The sequence below is a fragment of the Neopelma chrysocephalum genome, unplaced genomic scaffold, assembly GCF_003984885.1.
Source record: "Neopelma chrysocephalum unplaced genomic scaffold, ASM398488v2 Primary Assembly neopelma1_44, whole genome shotgun sequence".
Classification (NCBI taxonomy): Eukaryota; Metazoa; Chordata; class Aves; order Passeriformes; family Pipridae; genus Neopelma; species Neopelma chrysocephalum.
This window is the reverse complement of record NW_020897703.1, coordinates 12,018,809-12,033,947: the sequence shown is the minus strand read 5'-3', so window position 1 is coordinate 12,033,947 and position 15,139 is coordinate 12,018,809. Positions and strand designations below refer to the sequence as shown.

Below are 15,139 nucleotides of genomic sequence, written 5' to 3'. Positions count from 1 at the left end.
ATGATAGCAGACAGTTTCAGATGAGCAAACCAGGTAGAGAAGGAATGCACTTCAACTGTTTTTAGCATCCCATTGGCTTTATCTGTACTTCTAGGCATGACAGCATGCATGGTATTTATGGCTTAAAAGAATTTCCGTCTGTAAGGTTATCACCTTGTAAAAATAAGTGAGGAAATGACTTAGATACATCCAAACCAGCTTACAATAGGGCAGATAGATTTTATTCTCACTTTGTACACCAGAAAACCTATTAGCATGTTGTTATTAAAAGGTTTCGTTATTAGAGCTCTGCTGTGTTTCAGAAGAGCCAAACTGCTTAAGCTCAGCAGGTCCAGCCACTGCTTTACTCTGCCTCCAAGGTCATAAGCAGATGCCTATAGAAGAACAAGAAGAGGGGAAATATACTTCCCTCTCATATTCTCCAGACTCTTCCTATTTTCAGCGTGGGGACATTCTGAAGCAGAAGTTGTTCCTATACATTTTGTATAGACGAACCACTCCCCTTTTTAGCGACTGTAGAGCGTAAGTATCTACAAGATGCTCTGGTAACAACTTCCAAAGATCTGATATCCACAGCATAAAGGATCCACCCCATCCTTTGGTTTCTGCTACAGAATACTATTAGCAATCTATTTTCCTACTAATCTTATCCTAGTTTTCCTAGTTGTTTCACACAAAGCCTAAACGTGCGGTCTTCCTTCATGCAGCATTTTCACTGACTCCAAGTACTGCATGTTTGGGAGCTGAGTTGTTAACCCTGAATGTGTTACCAAACCAGAGTACTTCTCTGACAGTTTTTTTCTGCAGAAGACCAGCTGTGACTGTAACCCATATTATTGGGCTGAATAGAGTTATAGAATAATTTTATTTGGAAAAGAGCTCCAAGATCATCAAGTCCAACCATTAACCTAAATGGTCAAAATCAACTGGTACTATAGGATTAACTTAGTATTCAACTGATGAACTTTTATCCAAAGCTAGGTGCATTGCTAGGTTTTAAATAGAACACAAAAACCCCAAATGATAGATCCAGATATATAGCAGAAAATACTATCTATAAGGAGAGTACATTAACTTAGAGATACAGATATGTGACTCTGGAAGTAAATGCAAATAATATGAATATAGACCTTTATTCTATAGAATCCTTTCTTCCTCTCCTTCATTTTATAAAATCCCTTTAGAGAATCCAAAGGAACTATTTTCAGAGCAACCATCCACAGCAAGTTCTTCCATAACCACTAGAGAATAATTACACTTCACCATATGATATTGCCTTAAAAACTTAATGATGGGTAGACCTTGGGCATAGATTCTTCACAGTAAAGATTCCAGCTGTACTTGCATACAGGCATCACTGTCAAAAGTGTCAAGTGTCAAAATTACCTACATATTACAAGAGAAGTTAAAAATTATTTGAAAATTAAGCTGGCAAAAGAATAGAAAACAGATTTACAGGGAGAAAGAAAGGACTTAGAAGAGCTTTCTCTCACTCTTTAACACACTACACAGTGCCACGGTCTTCCTTTTCCCCATTTCAATTGCAACTGTGTTCCAATCAAGAGACATCCTTTCCTTTCTAGAAAATTGAACAAGTAAATGAACAAGTAAATTCAAAACACTTTAATTCACTTTCTTCCTTAACTAGTTAGCAAAATGTTATCCGAGTTTTGTTTATTGCCTTATGTCCCACTGAGAGCTACATAGGACCCTCAGATAAATGTATTCTTACACAGTGAAGTTCTTCGAGATAAAATACAGAAAGCAGGTAAACATAACATGATATGCTGGGTATCATACTGGAAATGGTACAAAGCCATCTGTTAGGGAACCATCTGATAGTATTGATGACGTCATTCACAATAAAAAAGAAATGAGAGGATTGTCAACACAGTCATAAAATGAAATTATAGTCCCCCAATATGAAACAGACTCTAATTGCACACATTCCTTGCTTGTGTGTCCCCTCCCCATTGCAGCTGTTTGCTTACCTTCTCTTGCAGATGGTTCAGATCATTTTGTCTCCTCCAAGGCCTTTTCTGTTCCTGCCCATCCTGCATCACCCCTTTTCATTCCAGACTCTTATTTTGAGGATACTGAAGCTGTTGCACACTCTTTGCCAAACAGAATGTGTTCTCAAAGCTTATACATGGTGCAAAAATAAGTTTGCATGAACCAAACTTTGGGATAGAAGTACTACCTCACACTGAAATCTTATACCTGCTTGAAAAGAGGGATAGTGTAAGGTCAGGACTTCCGGACCTAGGAACCCTTATTGCAACCTTCTTTCTCCTCATCAAGCCCTCATCTGCTGTCACAGATTAGGATATTTATTCACGGATGCACAGGACAGAAGCCCCAAATAAATACGCATGTGTAAACATGGATAGAGTTAGTCAATGCTTCATGTGTAACTCCACACGAATGCCAGGAAAGGTTCATAAGTTCAATCAGAAGTATAGAACAGGACTCTTCAGCTTTTTCCCCACAGACATAGTATCTGATGAAAGGTTTACGACAAATTAAATATCATTGTGGTATAATGTATTAAACACCAATGATATGTCTCTGGGTTTCCTACAATAAATGCTTTTCTTTTTACAATTAGTTGGAAGATTCTAAGGGAAAAAAAGGACTGACAACTTCACAGGAAAAGAAGGCTGGGGTTTTTAATATTTATGAGAAAACTTACAGTAGCTTGCAAATTACAACAGAAATATTTATTCCCCAAAGGAACATCGGTCAAAAAGAAGGCAAACCACCACCTTGCTCTGATTTAAGCCCTTTGGTATATCACCTTCTCAACTGTTTCATTCAGTAGGAGAGTTCACCATAGTAGCTTGCTTTCTGAATGTAATCCTGCATTATAAATACTGTCTGAACCCTTCCAAGAGGAATCTGTTTTACTACCATTTTCTATCAGACTGGAACTGGACAGGTTTGTAAAATGTACAGTTACTACATAATAACTTCAATTTCTACTAAGCAAAGATAAAACGATCACTAGGTCGACAGTTTTACACACAAATTTAAGTTCAAAAAGGATGTAAATCCAAAGTCAAAATTGCTATTGAAATTTTTTTTTTAGTGGAAAAAGAAAACCCCACCCAAATAATCAATCCAAAATTCAATAGTAATATTAAGCAGATACATAAAACTAGAATAAAGATCAAATTTTCAACTAGGTTTGGTCACCAGTCCATATTGGTATCATTATAGTTTACCCAATTTATGCTGGAAACTGGTGAAAAAATAGCCCACATAGAGCTGTAACATGGTAGGCCACTTAAACACCATGTTCATTTTTATAGTCCTTTGCTTCTTGATCAGGAAATACTGTATCCGTTATCAAATATTTCAGTAAATACTAGACTTCAGGTGTCCTAGCAAAACATTCAAATGCACACCATGTTCTCATGTAAGGCTGTTCTTACCATTACTACTGATTTCTTCCTGTGTTAAGCAAGAGATTGTAACAGCAAAAGATATGTTTGTTCTAAAACATATTGTGTACACACCACAAAATTAATATTTAAAGTCTTAGTCATGTTCATATATCAGAAAAGATTTTCACAACAGTTAGTAGCATCTTTTTTGCAATGGACCAAACTCAGGCAGGGTCTTGCATTCAGAGCAAGTCTGAGCAAAGCTATCTCTTTTAAAAGGGTTGACGGTAAGGCATTTGTGTGCCATGACTCTTACGGCATCTGTGTCAGGGGTGCTAAGGAATTCTGAATTCTCTTGAATTTTCTAAGCAAGAGAGGATGTTCTCAAGGGAAGGGAGAATGAAGTACATTCATTCTTCATTAATGAGAGTTCTCTGTGACTAAGGAACTGATTAGACAACAAAGAGAAATGAGACAGCATCCTTGCACCTATCAAACAGAAGTCACCAATTCGATGTCACCTACCTGCCTTCCACTACCTAGGAGTAGAGCTACTTACTGCAACTGCAATGTGGTCTTCCTTCCGAGTTACTTCCACGACATGCTGCATTGTGCAATGTGATTTGGATACATCACAGAAAAGCAGGTGAGTAGAGTATCAGCCTACACTAGATAAGATAGCTGGGGGAAATGGCATTTTCCAAACCTCTGTTTTTTAAATGAAAAAAGGAGTGAGAAAGTCAAATTAGGTGTCTCTCTTCAGGATAATTTAAAATACTTTCTTATCACTAATATCAATTATAAACATTTATTCTAATTTATGAACACCTGCTTGACATCAACAGAACTGACACACCCCTCCAATTACTTTTCTTATGTGATGGTATATTTTTTTCCCTCTGATGAGATGAGACTTTTCTAATTTCCTGTATAACCACCCCCAGTTCTCTGTCTATCTCCCATTAAATTGTGAACAGGCTTCACATATATTTTTAGATGTTTGAAAACGGCAGGAAGAGCTTTTTGATGTTTCAGAACATGTTCAGTCCCAGTGTCTCAATATTGTTTGCTTGCTAACTCCTCAAGCTTATGTCATCCATATGAATGGACTTCAGGCTTTTGAGAAGGGTTACCATATCATTACCATCTGCCTAAACTGCTGCAGTCAGAGGCCGTTCCTTCTAATGTCAGTACCACTTTGAAAACAAAGTTGCAGGATTCCTCTGTGTCTTGGAACATATTTAGAAGTCAATGTCTTATTTTCTGTGATTAGTCTGTAACAATGTCAAGTGTGAAATTTAAATTAATGAGCATTTCACTTATTGAAATGACTTCAGCACTTTTGCTACTTTCATTGATTTCTATTTACTTTGGCAACCACAAATGTGAAGAACATATTCCTAGATGTGACTAAACAGACTAATAATATGCTAGTATAGATGTACCTACTAATCGAACATTACACTTAACTCTAAACTTATTTTGGAAAATTAACATAATGGGGAAATACATTATTTATAAAACACTGTTCATTTCCTGCATTTCAGACAGTGTCACCTTTAAGTTATTTTCTTCCAGCTCTCTCCACACTAATGATTGGCCTACACTATTGAAACACAGCAGTAAATACGGTATCAACATTACCCATCCATAGAATCAATTTAAATTTTAACTAATATATTCATCATCCAGTAAATACTATCTCAGCAGCAGATAGGGCTGTAGCTAACCTTCAGGATATTTTAGCCTCCCAGTAGAGGCCAATTTGAAAGAAGAAGCTGTATTTATTCATAAGAGGTAGAGAAAAATTTTTCATTCCCCTCTGTCCTTCCCCACACATCAAATAGCCATTTATTTTATTTGTTAAAAAATCTTAAAATGTTTGTATTTCTTGCTAACATCTAAAAGAATTCTAATCAGTAGAAAAAGCTAAAGGGATAGTTGCTTAGAAGAGAAAGACAAGGCCATTTTTCTCTGCCTATAGGTTGGTTTGGGGGTTTTTTTTAAGAAAGAAAAAAATAGAGAATTAAAGAGAAGTGGAAAAGGGAATACAAGCCTTCCCAAAGGCTATTCAGCATGTTTGCAATGCAGCAGGTGGCTGAGGCAGCATTGTGATGGCTGGAGCTCTGCATATGCTCCACAGCATGGGTTACCCCTGGCCTTCTTGAAGATGTGTTTTCATACAGCACAACCAAATTCACAGCTATTAATGCTACGTTCTCAAGGGAAGTAAAACTAAAAAAAAGTAACTAAAAATGGAATCTGACCTTCAAACAACAGAATAATCACCAATGCAAATCCCCAATCTGTTAAGGGCTGTTACATGCAAATATAGACTAAAAAAAAAAATTAATACTGTAAAAGAATATGGAGAGGTTGAACTTCTTAACTTTCCTTTTGTTTCACAGCCAGATTCTGCAAGGCCTTAAACTTCCCTAAGCAACTGTACCTAAATAGATCCTTGCAAAATCAGTTATTCAGTGTCTCAAAATACTTGTCTACTAATTAGGAAACTTGGATAATGACCAGTGTGCCTGTGACTCTAAACCTGAAGCCTTTGTTCCTGTAGAATTACAAATGCGCAAATCCTCTGGACATCACTGGAAGACGAAGAGTGCAGCATCATGTGTAGTCTAGAAACTTCAACATAGCAATCTGTTGATGTCGGAGATTTATGAATTCTTTCATAGATGGAAGATTGTGCCAGCACAGTGCTACTTGCTGCATTATAAGTTTGAAGATTAAATGACCTCTCTCTCTTTTGTTTCCATTTTGCAGGAAAACCTGCTGCCCATGGAGAATTGCCTCTGGGGATACTTGACCACTAAATATGACAGCTGTGGAAATAGAAAGGTCTCAACCTTCACAATTCCTGTATCCCAGCTTCTCTTTTTTGCTTCATTAATTTCTCTCAATTTAGCAGACCAAAACCTTCATTTTTGTAAAGGACCAAATCTGAAATATTTCCTATTTAAATTCCTAAATGAGCGTCATTCCCCCAGACCCTACCTGTGATCCAAATCCCTCTGTTACTCTCAAGTAGATTGCTGCAGCATGATACCAGTGTATGAGGGTCTTTAAACACAGCATGTCACTTTTTAAAATGGCATTTTTAAGAGCAAGAAGGCTATCTATTACTTCAGAAAAGATTGTCTCTATAGCTGTGATTACACAGGAAGAATGATGTGTTCTTATCAGAATAGATGACAGTACTTTTCCATGTAGAAAAGACTTCTAAGAGCGGATGACAGAGACAAAATTAGCATTTTTCTAGCAAGCATCCCATACATGCACATCTGCAAAGTGTTCCCGCTTCCTTCTCTGCAACCACTACTATACATGACTGTTTCTCTTGAAATTAGAAAAGCATGTGAATCAATTTTGGCTTCATGGTTGCACCTGAGTCTGACTAAGCAATTACAGATGAACAGCAGAAGGCTTACAGATCCTTTTATTAATTCAAAGCTCTCCAAAGTTCCAAGTAAAATGTGAAACCTTTCTCGATGTTTGCATCCAGATCAGAATTTATTTCTTAGTCTTCACTCATTTATGAAGACATTCCGAGGCTTTACAGAAGTTCTGAATTAATATGCCTATACAATGGCTGTTTTAATGTAGAGGAGGACATGTCTGAGCCTATTAACAGGGCTGAAAGGCTTGTACTCTGAAGCCACTCACTAAAACCGAGATTTGAGAAGGTTATATAAAAAGATGTGAAGGATGACACAAGCTCTTTAATGAGCTTGTAAAGAATTCTGGAATCCCTATTTGTGCACAATGTGACCAAACAAAGGTCTGGTTTCAAGTTGGATTTTTAAACTGATTTCACTTATAAAAGTAACACTATTTTTCTGTCATTGATCTCCTAAGTCAATATTAGAAAAACAGTTAAAAGGGCTCATTCACTTGATCCAAAAAAGCAAGTAGAATCAACCATGTGTTTCAATGTAGAAATGCTTTCTCTCAGTGTGATATATACACTCTCACGTGAACAGAGAGAAATCAGAAATAGATGGCAAGACTAGAGGCAGTTGCTGCTAAGAGCAGAATGCTCAACACTGGTAACTACTGTGCAGCTCTAGGGCAAGCACTAATTTGCAAGCAGCAAGCACTCGTTTTCAAGCAATGAGGAAGCAATTTCTTTGGTTATTTCACATGTAGGGATATGGAGAACAGAACTGCTTGCACAGAAAATGGGCAAACTGTCTGTATTGCCATTTTCTAGGCATACAAGGCCAAAATCAGCGCTCAGTTACAGAAGTCTGAAATAACTAAAATCATAAAATATAGCTATAGCTTTCTGGGTCTTGTACTGCACTACAAAAGTTTGTCAAAAGCTGCCAGAAGCACTGTACACTTCAATGAGAAGAGTGAGACAGAACTTCCAAAATTTGCTTTGCCTGTTATGTTTGATAAAGAAGCCAAGTATGTTGCCCAATACACCATGCTGTCACCTTTACCCCTGCTGTTCTCTCCTGTGGTCACCTTTGAGTTTTATGACAAGATTACAGTGAGATTATTGCATAAGGAGGGCAAGGGTTCTTCTGATGAAGTACGATGGAACTCATCTAGCTGCATGCTGAAAACAGAGAGAAGAAATAAAGCGAGGACTGATGCGAGGGCAAAATTCAGCCTGTACTGGTGTGCAGGTGCTCTCTATGTGTGGTGCTACAGCTGTACTGGGAGGAATCAGCAGTTCCTGGAAAACAGCTCTCTTCTGGGTTGTGTGAATTGTTGTGGCACAATGAAAACACAGCTAAACCAGAAGCCAAGGCTTTTTGGGGTGTCAGGATATCTTGCTGCTGGTTTTAATGAGCTGTCCTGTGAATTCAATTCGTCAGCATCCCAATGACCCAAGAACTTCACTAGGTCCTTCCTGTGCTTTCTGACCCTGTCATAGTAATAATAGTAAATGCATAAGAATTTTGAGAGCACTAAGGCAGATGGCATTGACATACAGTCATCATTTTCTACCTTACACCATCAAAACGTGACAACCAGTAACTCCTAGAAACAGATACTGCAACTGCTCAAACTCCACCAATATTTTTACCCCTTTCACTGTGCTACGTGATTGAAAATATATACATTAATTGCTGCATTAAATAATTGTCTTGCCCCACACAATGCAGTGTTTTGCATATTTGCTGATGTTTCCCCAAAAGCACTGGGGGAATGAATCATTACTGAAACAATTTACTTTCAGTTAGTGCATGAATGCCTTCCCATGATGCTTTGATGCTTTGTTTGTCCTCCTATAAAAATTATTTATGACCCACGTGTGATCTTTTAAATCAGAATACTTATTCAGAAATCAAAGCTCCAGCATGTTAATGCAAGTAGAAGCCCTAACTAATTTTTCAAAGCCACGCTGAATATTCAAAAGCTAGGACTGAAGGAAAGGAGTTAACATTAATTAATATTTGAAGCAGTAAAATAAAAGCAACAGTGAAGCTAATTTTGCAGGACAATTAATCATGAGTCTTGCTAATTACACATGGGATTTTGCAAATGATTTTTTTTCTCAGGTAGCAGAGTAAAAATGATAATCCACTACCCATCAAAATCATTGGCTCCTCACCAATGTCCCCAGCAAGAGCAATTAGTGGGAACAGCAGAGCTCTAGTAATTGCATGTCAAGAGAGGAGAATGTTAGAATTTTAATTGCTCCAAATAAAGACCACTTGCTTATACATACACCTGACTGTCCAAAACTAGTCTGCAAGCTGGAGCAAGTATATAACCACTTCCAGGTGTCTGCACAAAAATAACTCTGTGGGAGAACTACTCTAAGCAACACATGCAGTTTCTGGAAGAAAAATATCAATATGCGCTTATATTCTGAACTGCAGTGTCATCACTCGACTATAAGAACTGGGAAAAAAATATATCACCCACTTGGGAAAATGTGCATATTCCTTATATTTGTCAAATATTTATTGCTGACATTTTTTGAAGAACTTTAACTATCTTCAGGGTGCCAAGGGCTTCAAATTTACTGAATTTTAGGATCACCAATAAAATGTTTTTAACAAGACATCTCAAGAGGACATAAAATAAAAAATTACCATATTCATGAGAGCAAGCCTGTAAGATTGCAATGCTATAAACTGGATGTTTATAATTTGCTTGTGGCTTTCTTAATTAAAAAAAAAAGAAACCCAAACAACTAGTAATTAGAGACTCCAGTTCCATTTTTGCACTTTATCCCAATTACTGACATGCTACTATTACTTTTTTGTTTAATATACCTACACACGGATGCACACAATTGCAAATAATCAATAATATTTAAGTATGTGTCCAAGTTCTAAATGATGATGGATATATTTAAATATTGCTTTCCAGGAAATTATTACTTTACTGGTCATGTAGCAACTTTAAAAACTTATAGGTTGAAAGAAATGCCTGCTTTTTCTCTACATCTCTTTAAGGTGTTTACCATTTACACTCATTTTCAAATGAAATGACTGAATTACCTTCCAAGTGCCACTACCTCCTATTGTCTTTTGCTCTCTCCTTCCGCTTCTATGTACACCATATTGAGGTACTAAACCACTTTCTGCTGTTAGCTTTGTTAAGCATTAAACCGAGAGCAGTAGCCTTAACTTGTCTAAATATATTCTTTGCATGTTCAAAATCACTGTACACTGTTTATTACACCATGACTGCTTGAGAGAAAAAAAGCAGGTCATGCAGAGTGCTGCTTCCTTTCCTGAATTACCAGCAGAGCACAGGTGTTTATCAGACTCCCGGAGGTGATTCAGGTAATAAACACCAGGATGGCAGTTTAAATGGTTAGAAGCTTTTCCATCAAATACAGTCCTTGCAGTCCTATCATTTTGCATATATTGCTCACAAATGGCAAATTATTTATGCAGCCTCCTTAAGTGGTTCCTTATGGTTTTACTTTATTTTTTCAAAGCAGGAACCTTTTGAAGATGTGTGTTCTCATGACAAGGCAAACTATCATTCCATCTGTGATTCTTACTCATTTCTTAAAGCTCACTGTAGATGTATAATGCCAGTGACCTTGTTTTGCCCTTCTGTTTAGCTCAAATATCTTTTCTAAGAAAGCACCAGTGTAATCACGGAAGTTACTATTCTGTGCTTGTACAAGGAGATCAAGAACAAAGTGTATGCAGTAGAAACTGGCTTTTAAATAAGAAAAGCTTTTTCAAATATTACCTTGTGAAAATAAAATTAAAATAGACATCATTTAAGATTGCTACATCTAACACAGATTTTAGAAGAGTTTGCTGTAAAATAAAATAGGATGAGTTTTAGGAAAAAAAATGTTTAAATAGAGGGGTTTTTTGTCTAAGCTGACAGAGATGAACTTATGTAGATTTATGCTATTACAGAAAGTTACTGACTGAGACATACGTGTAACAATTGCCCATTACCTGTTAATAACTGGAATTTGTTTCATGGTGCTGAATCACCAAGCCCATATTTAATGCCAGAGCTGTGACACAAACCAGTGTACTGGTATGCAGATCACCTGCTTCTTCCCTTCTTGACAAACAGCTCTGCAGTAATTAGATAGAAATTCCCTATATGCAAAGTAGATATCAGGAAAGGATTTATGGTTGTTCAAAAAAATTTAGCACCAGGAAAGAAAGAGGAAAAGACAGTACAATATAAAGTTTCTAAGAATCATCAGATCATAATTACTGCATCAGTGGTGTAATAACTCTGAATCACTTACAATTTTATCAGTTATACCCTCACCTTGTGAAATAATATGGATTTCCATAGAAATGGTATAGAATAGAAGGTGTTAGGAAACACTCAGAACATCTAAGATCGTTTCTGCTAATTTTCTACAGTTTGACAGATAACCTTAAGCCATAAACTGAAGATTATGGCTGCATCATACCTATCAGGTAAGTAATAAAGTATCCCCATTTTGATCATGGAGGGTAAGAGTAAACAAGTATTGCCCTTTCTACTTTTTTACAGGATGAAAATTAGCCACAAAGGAAATAAGCAACTTGCCCAAGAATGTACAGTAAATCTATAGAAGCCCCAAAACCTGAATCGAAATCTACCAAGCACTGAAATCCTACTAACCCCACCACGTACCCTTTCTTTTGGATTGAATATCACAAATAAATGTACAATTTCACAATCAGTAATTTTACAGCTTAATGAAAACTTATTCTGAATATAATATTAGACATGATGAGGAATGTCAAGTGTTGTGCTATCCAGTATGAAATCGAGACCGAACTCCACTCCTATCCCATTGTCTGTTGAAGGCCTAGGATACAAGTTCTCTAGCATTGTCCATATTCTCATGCCATTTTAGACTGTCACTGAAATAAACCTGTCTTACCTCACAAGATGTGAAAAACTTTATTGACCTTAGTCAATATATATGAACAAAACGCAGAATGGCAGAAAATGCCACTAGGTTGAAATCAGACAAGAAAGATTTTCTATGACTTCAGTTTTGGAATTCCAGACACTTCAGAGAACAATAATTTTCAGAAAAAGTGAAAGTAGTTCTACACACCAGTTCTGTTTTACAGGCAGAGGAACAATTTCAAAATGAACTCCATATCACAGGAATGTCTTACGAGTATTAAAAAGACTGGTTTGCCCAGGGAACTTGTCTTTTTATAACTGTTTTCCAAGAAAAACAAGAAGAATCCTTTTCACTTCGGCAAGTCATGACCTAATCAAAGTCAATGAAGAAATAAGTTGCAAGGTGAAATACATGTTTAGATCAAAAAAGGAAACTCACTTTCTTTTGTCATTGAAATGAAAAAATAAAGAAATAAAAACTCGAAAGTCAAAAATTCAACCCTCATATAATCTCAAGACTTCAAGACACTGATATCACAAAGTCTTACTACAAATTTCACTCTATTGCATTGGTCTTTCACCTTTGATAAAAACCTAATATTCCAAAACACCTTGAGCAAAGCAACTTGAAAAATGGTACTGCACATGGTATGCAAATCGCAGGTGGATTAAATAATATACGTACAGAGCAGCTAGATTTTATCTGGCAAACAGGTGCTAGATTTTGGATTTGCTGAATAGCCACAATTGTAATGACTTTTCAATGAGAGGTGAAATGGGGACCTAGGGAGTCTTCCATTCATGCTTGTCTAGCTATTTTGGTTTTGTTTTGTTTTTACTAGGAAGTTTCAAAAGAACATAATATATGAGTATATCACAATATTCTTCCTCAGAATATCTTACTCTAAGTCAAAAACTGGCAGTTAATTAGCCAGAAAATAATGTGTTTAGATACCGGATTAAAACAAATCCAGTGATGTGGCAGAAGACATTTTAAACAATGCAGCCTAAAGCATCAACACATACAAAGTGCTGCATATCAGAGAAGGTACTTTAAATTTCTAGCTAAGAGTCTTACCCAACATGTTCAAATACATAAGAAGAAAACTAAGCATCAAAGGCATGAGGTTCTCTCAGATTTGGAACAATAACAATGAGGTGCATTTGCTGCATCTGCCCACAGGTTAATCTGGTTCTTTTAGTAACTGTACCTTGTAAAGTCCCCAGCATATTATATAGTCATATTTTTTAACAATTCAGAGTGGCATGGTCTGAGTGCTTTTTACCTGCATAACAGAATGATTACACAGACCAATAGTGATTAATGCATGGAGCATTGGCACTTCCTCCCTCTCTACAAGTAAGGTAACTGGTTATGCTGCTATGCTATGAACTGTGGGGGTTTTAAATATTTTGACTCACAAAACATACATAGGAAATCTTTAATCGCAATTAAAGACACATAAATACAAACTAAAGATAAATATTTGGTTTGAATATCCAACATTGAGGCACAACATAAAATAAGACACTATCAGTAAACTCAGAGCTGAACCATGACCTTCCTTCTTCAGGGGATGCAGCATGTAGAAATGAGTCCTATCAAAACCAACAGCCAGAAAGGACTATTAGAGTAGTAATCTAAACTGAATTAAACACCTGAACAGATATTACAGAGCAGGATCATTAGCTGAGTGATTAAACAAAGCTCCTGGGCTTCCTACTTATCCTCTCAGTTATAAAGAATGGTAAAAATACCATTCTACTGAGTACAAAGCAAGAAGGCAACATTGTCTTTTGGAACAGGAGAAAAGCTCTGACTGGAAAAGAAACTTGCCTAAGGTTAATACAATTCTCTGGTTTCAGATACTTTACACTTCCTATCCAATATATCACTGCAGACTTGCACAAAACGCCAACACATAACCACAGTAATACTGCCTACTCATTAATTATGCCATCAGTCACCCATCCTAAACATGCTGTAGCTGAAATGAAACTGCAAGATGCATTTTCTTTTCCTCAAGGCTCTTTACCTTGGCCCTGTGTCTGTTTTAAGTTTCCATACACGTTTCTCCTCTCCTACAGTCTTTGACCTATTTAGCCTGTTATTTGGCATTCTTTCAAAAAACAGAAATCTAAAAAATGTACAGTTTGGGAGCCAAAGAGAGACGGAAATAACCCCAACTCCCAGAATCAAAAGGATGTTGATTTGAGATCCAGAAGTTCCTTCCCACCAGACAGATCAATGAACAATTATCTATAAAGCATAAGGCTAGGCAGCAGGGTTCAACACTGCTCAGAATTATTTACTTCTCCTGTAATTTTAAAAACTATTCTCCTTGCCCTTCAGTGTGAAAAAAATGTATAGAAGGGCTCTAAAAGCTGAAAATTCATTAGATGAACTAGGAACAAGCTAATAAAGCAAGCTCCCTGTAACACTAATAAGTTGGGGGGGGGGGTGAGGGAATACTATTCTCTTATAAAGAGAGTACCTGCATATGACTATGTTCAATCTGCTATTCATCACAGCAAATATTGGTCCAGAAAGAATCAGCCTGAAGTCCCTTTTCATTAGGAGATAAATAGTGCTTATAGAGCCCTTCCCAAATCTTCGTTCGCGAAGCCTAGCCATTTGCAGGAATACAGGACAACTGTGTGAACAGTTTGCAAACTCTATCTGAGGCCCACTCATGCAGTCAAGATGATGCCAATTTCAGCCTCATCGTGTGTCTCCAAAAATTTTTTGGCCTGATTGTTCCAGTGTCCCTGTGCTCTGTGAAGCACTACCTCCAGTCTCCAGTGCTGTTTCAAAGGCATTACAGCAGAGATAACAAAGACAGCCACATTAAGAGAGAGGATACTGAAAGTTGTGCCAGCAGGAGTTATCTTCAGAGTTGTCATCTGGGCCAGGGATGAGGCAAAGACCTTCGTTCTATTTAGCCACCAATACATGGGTTCATACTTTCAATAATCTGCTTCACAGCCATGATTGCTAAGGTCTGCTATACCCAGATGTCCCAGCAGAGATACAGGTGTAACTGGGATTGGCACCAGATGATAGTTAAATAGCAAGAGAGACCTAAAAGAGTGAACCCAAAGACTGGAGGTAGGGAGGATCATAGCTGTCATCTGCTGCCGAGAAGGAAGATGGCATATGACCCTCTTGAGCAATGAATTCAAGGATACAGAGCCCACCCGAGAGAAGCCTGCTTCCTTTGCCCACAGCACAGACAGGAGTCAGTACAAGTCAAGAACCAGGGAGGGCATTTCTGGACATCACTGCTGAAGCAAAGAGAAGGAGGCAGATTCACTCCTAGACAGGCCTATACCATGCAGTCACGAGTATTCTGAGTTGGAAACAACCCACCAGGATCATCAAGTCCAACTCTTAAGTGAATGGCCCACTCAGGGACCAAACCACAACCTTGGCATTATTA

At 37.3% G+C, this 15,139-nt stretch overlaps 1 long non-coding RNA gene across 1 annotated transcript in view; it reads left to right on the top strand.

The window, feature by feature from the left end:
• Positions 1-11,527, top strand: part of LOC113965055 — a 34,477-nt gene extending 22,950 nt beyond the window's left edge. The window contains exons 2-3 of the long non-coding RNA XR_003533421.1: positions 6,165-6,239; positions 11,352-11,527. This is a non-coding gene — a long non-coding RNA (uncharacterized LOC113965055). The remainder of the gene's footprint in view (positions 1-6,164; positions 6,240-11,351) is intronic.
• Positions 11,528-15,139: the final 3,612 nt, after the last annotated feature.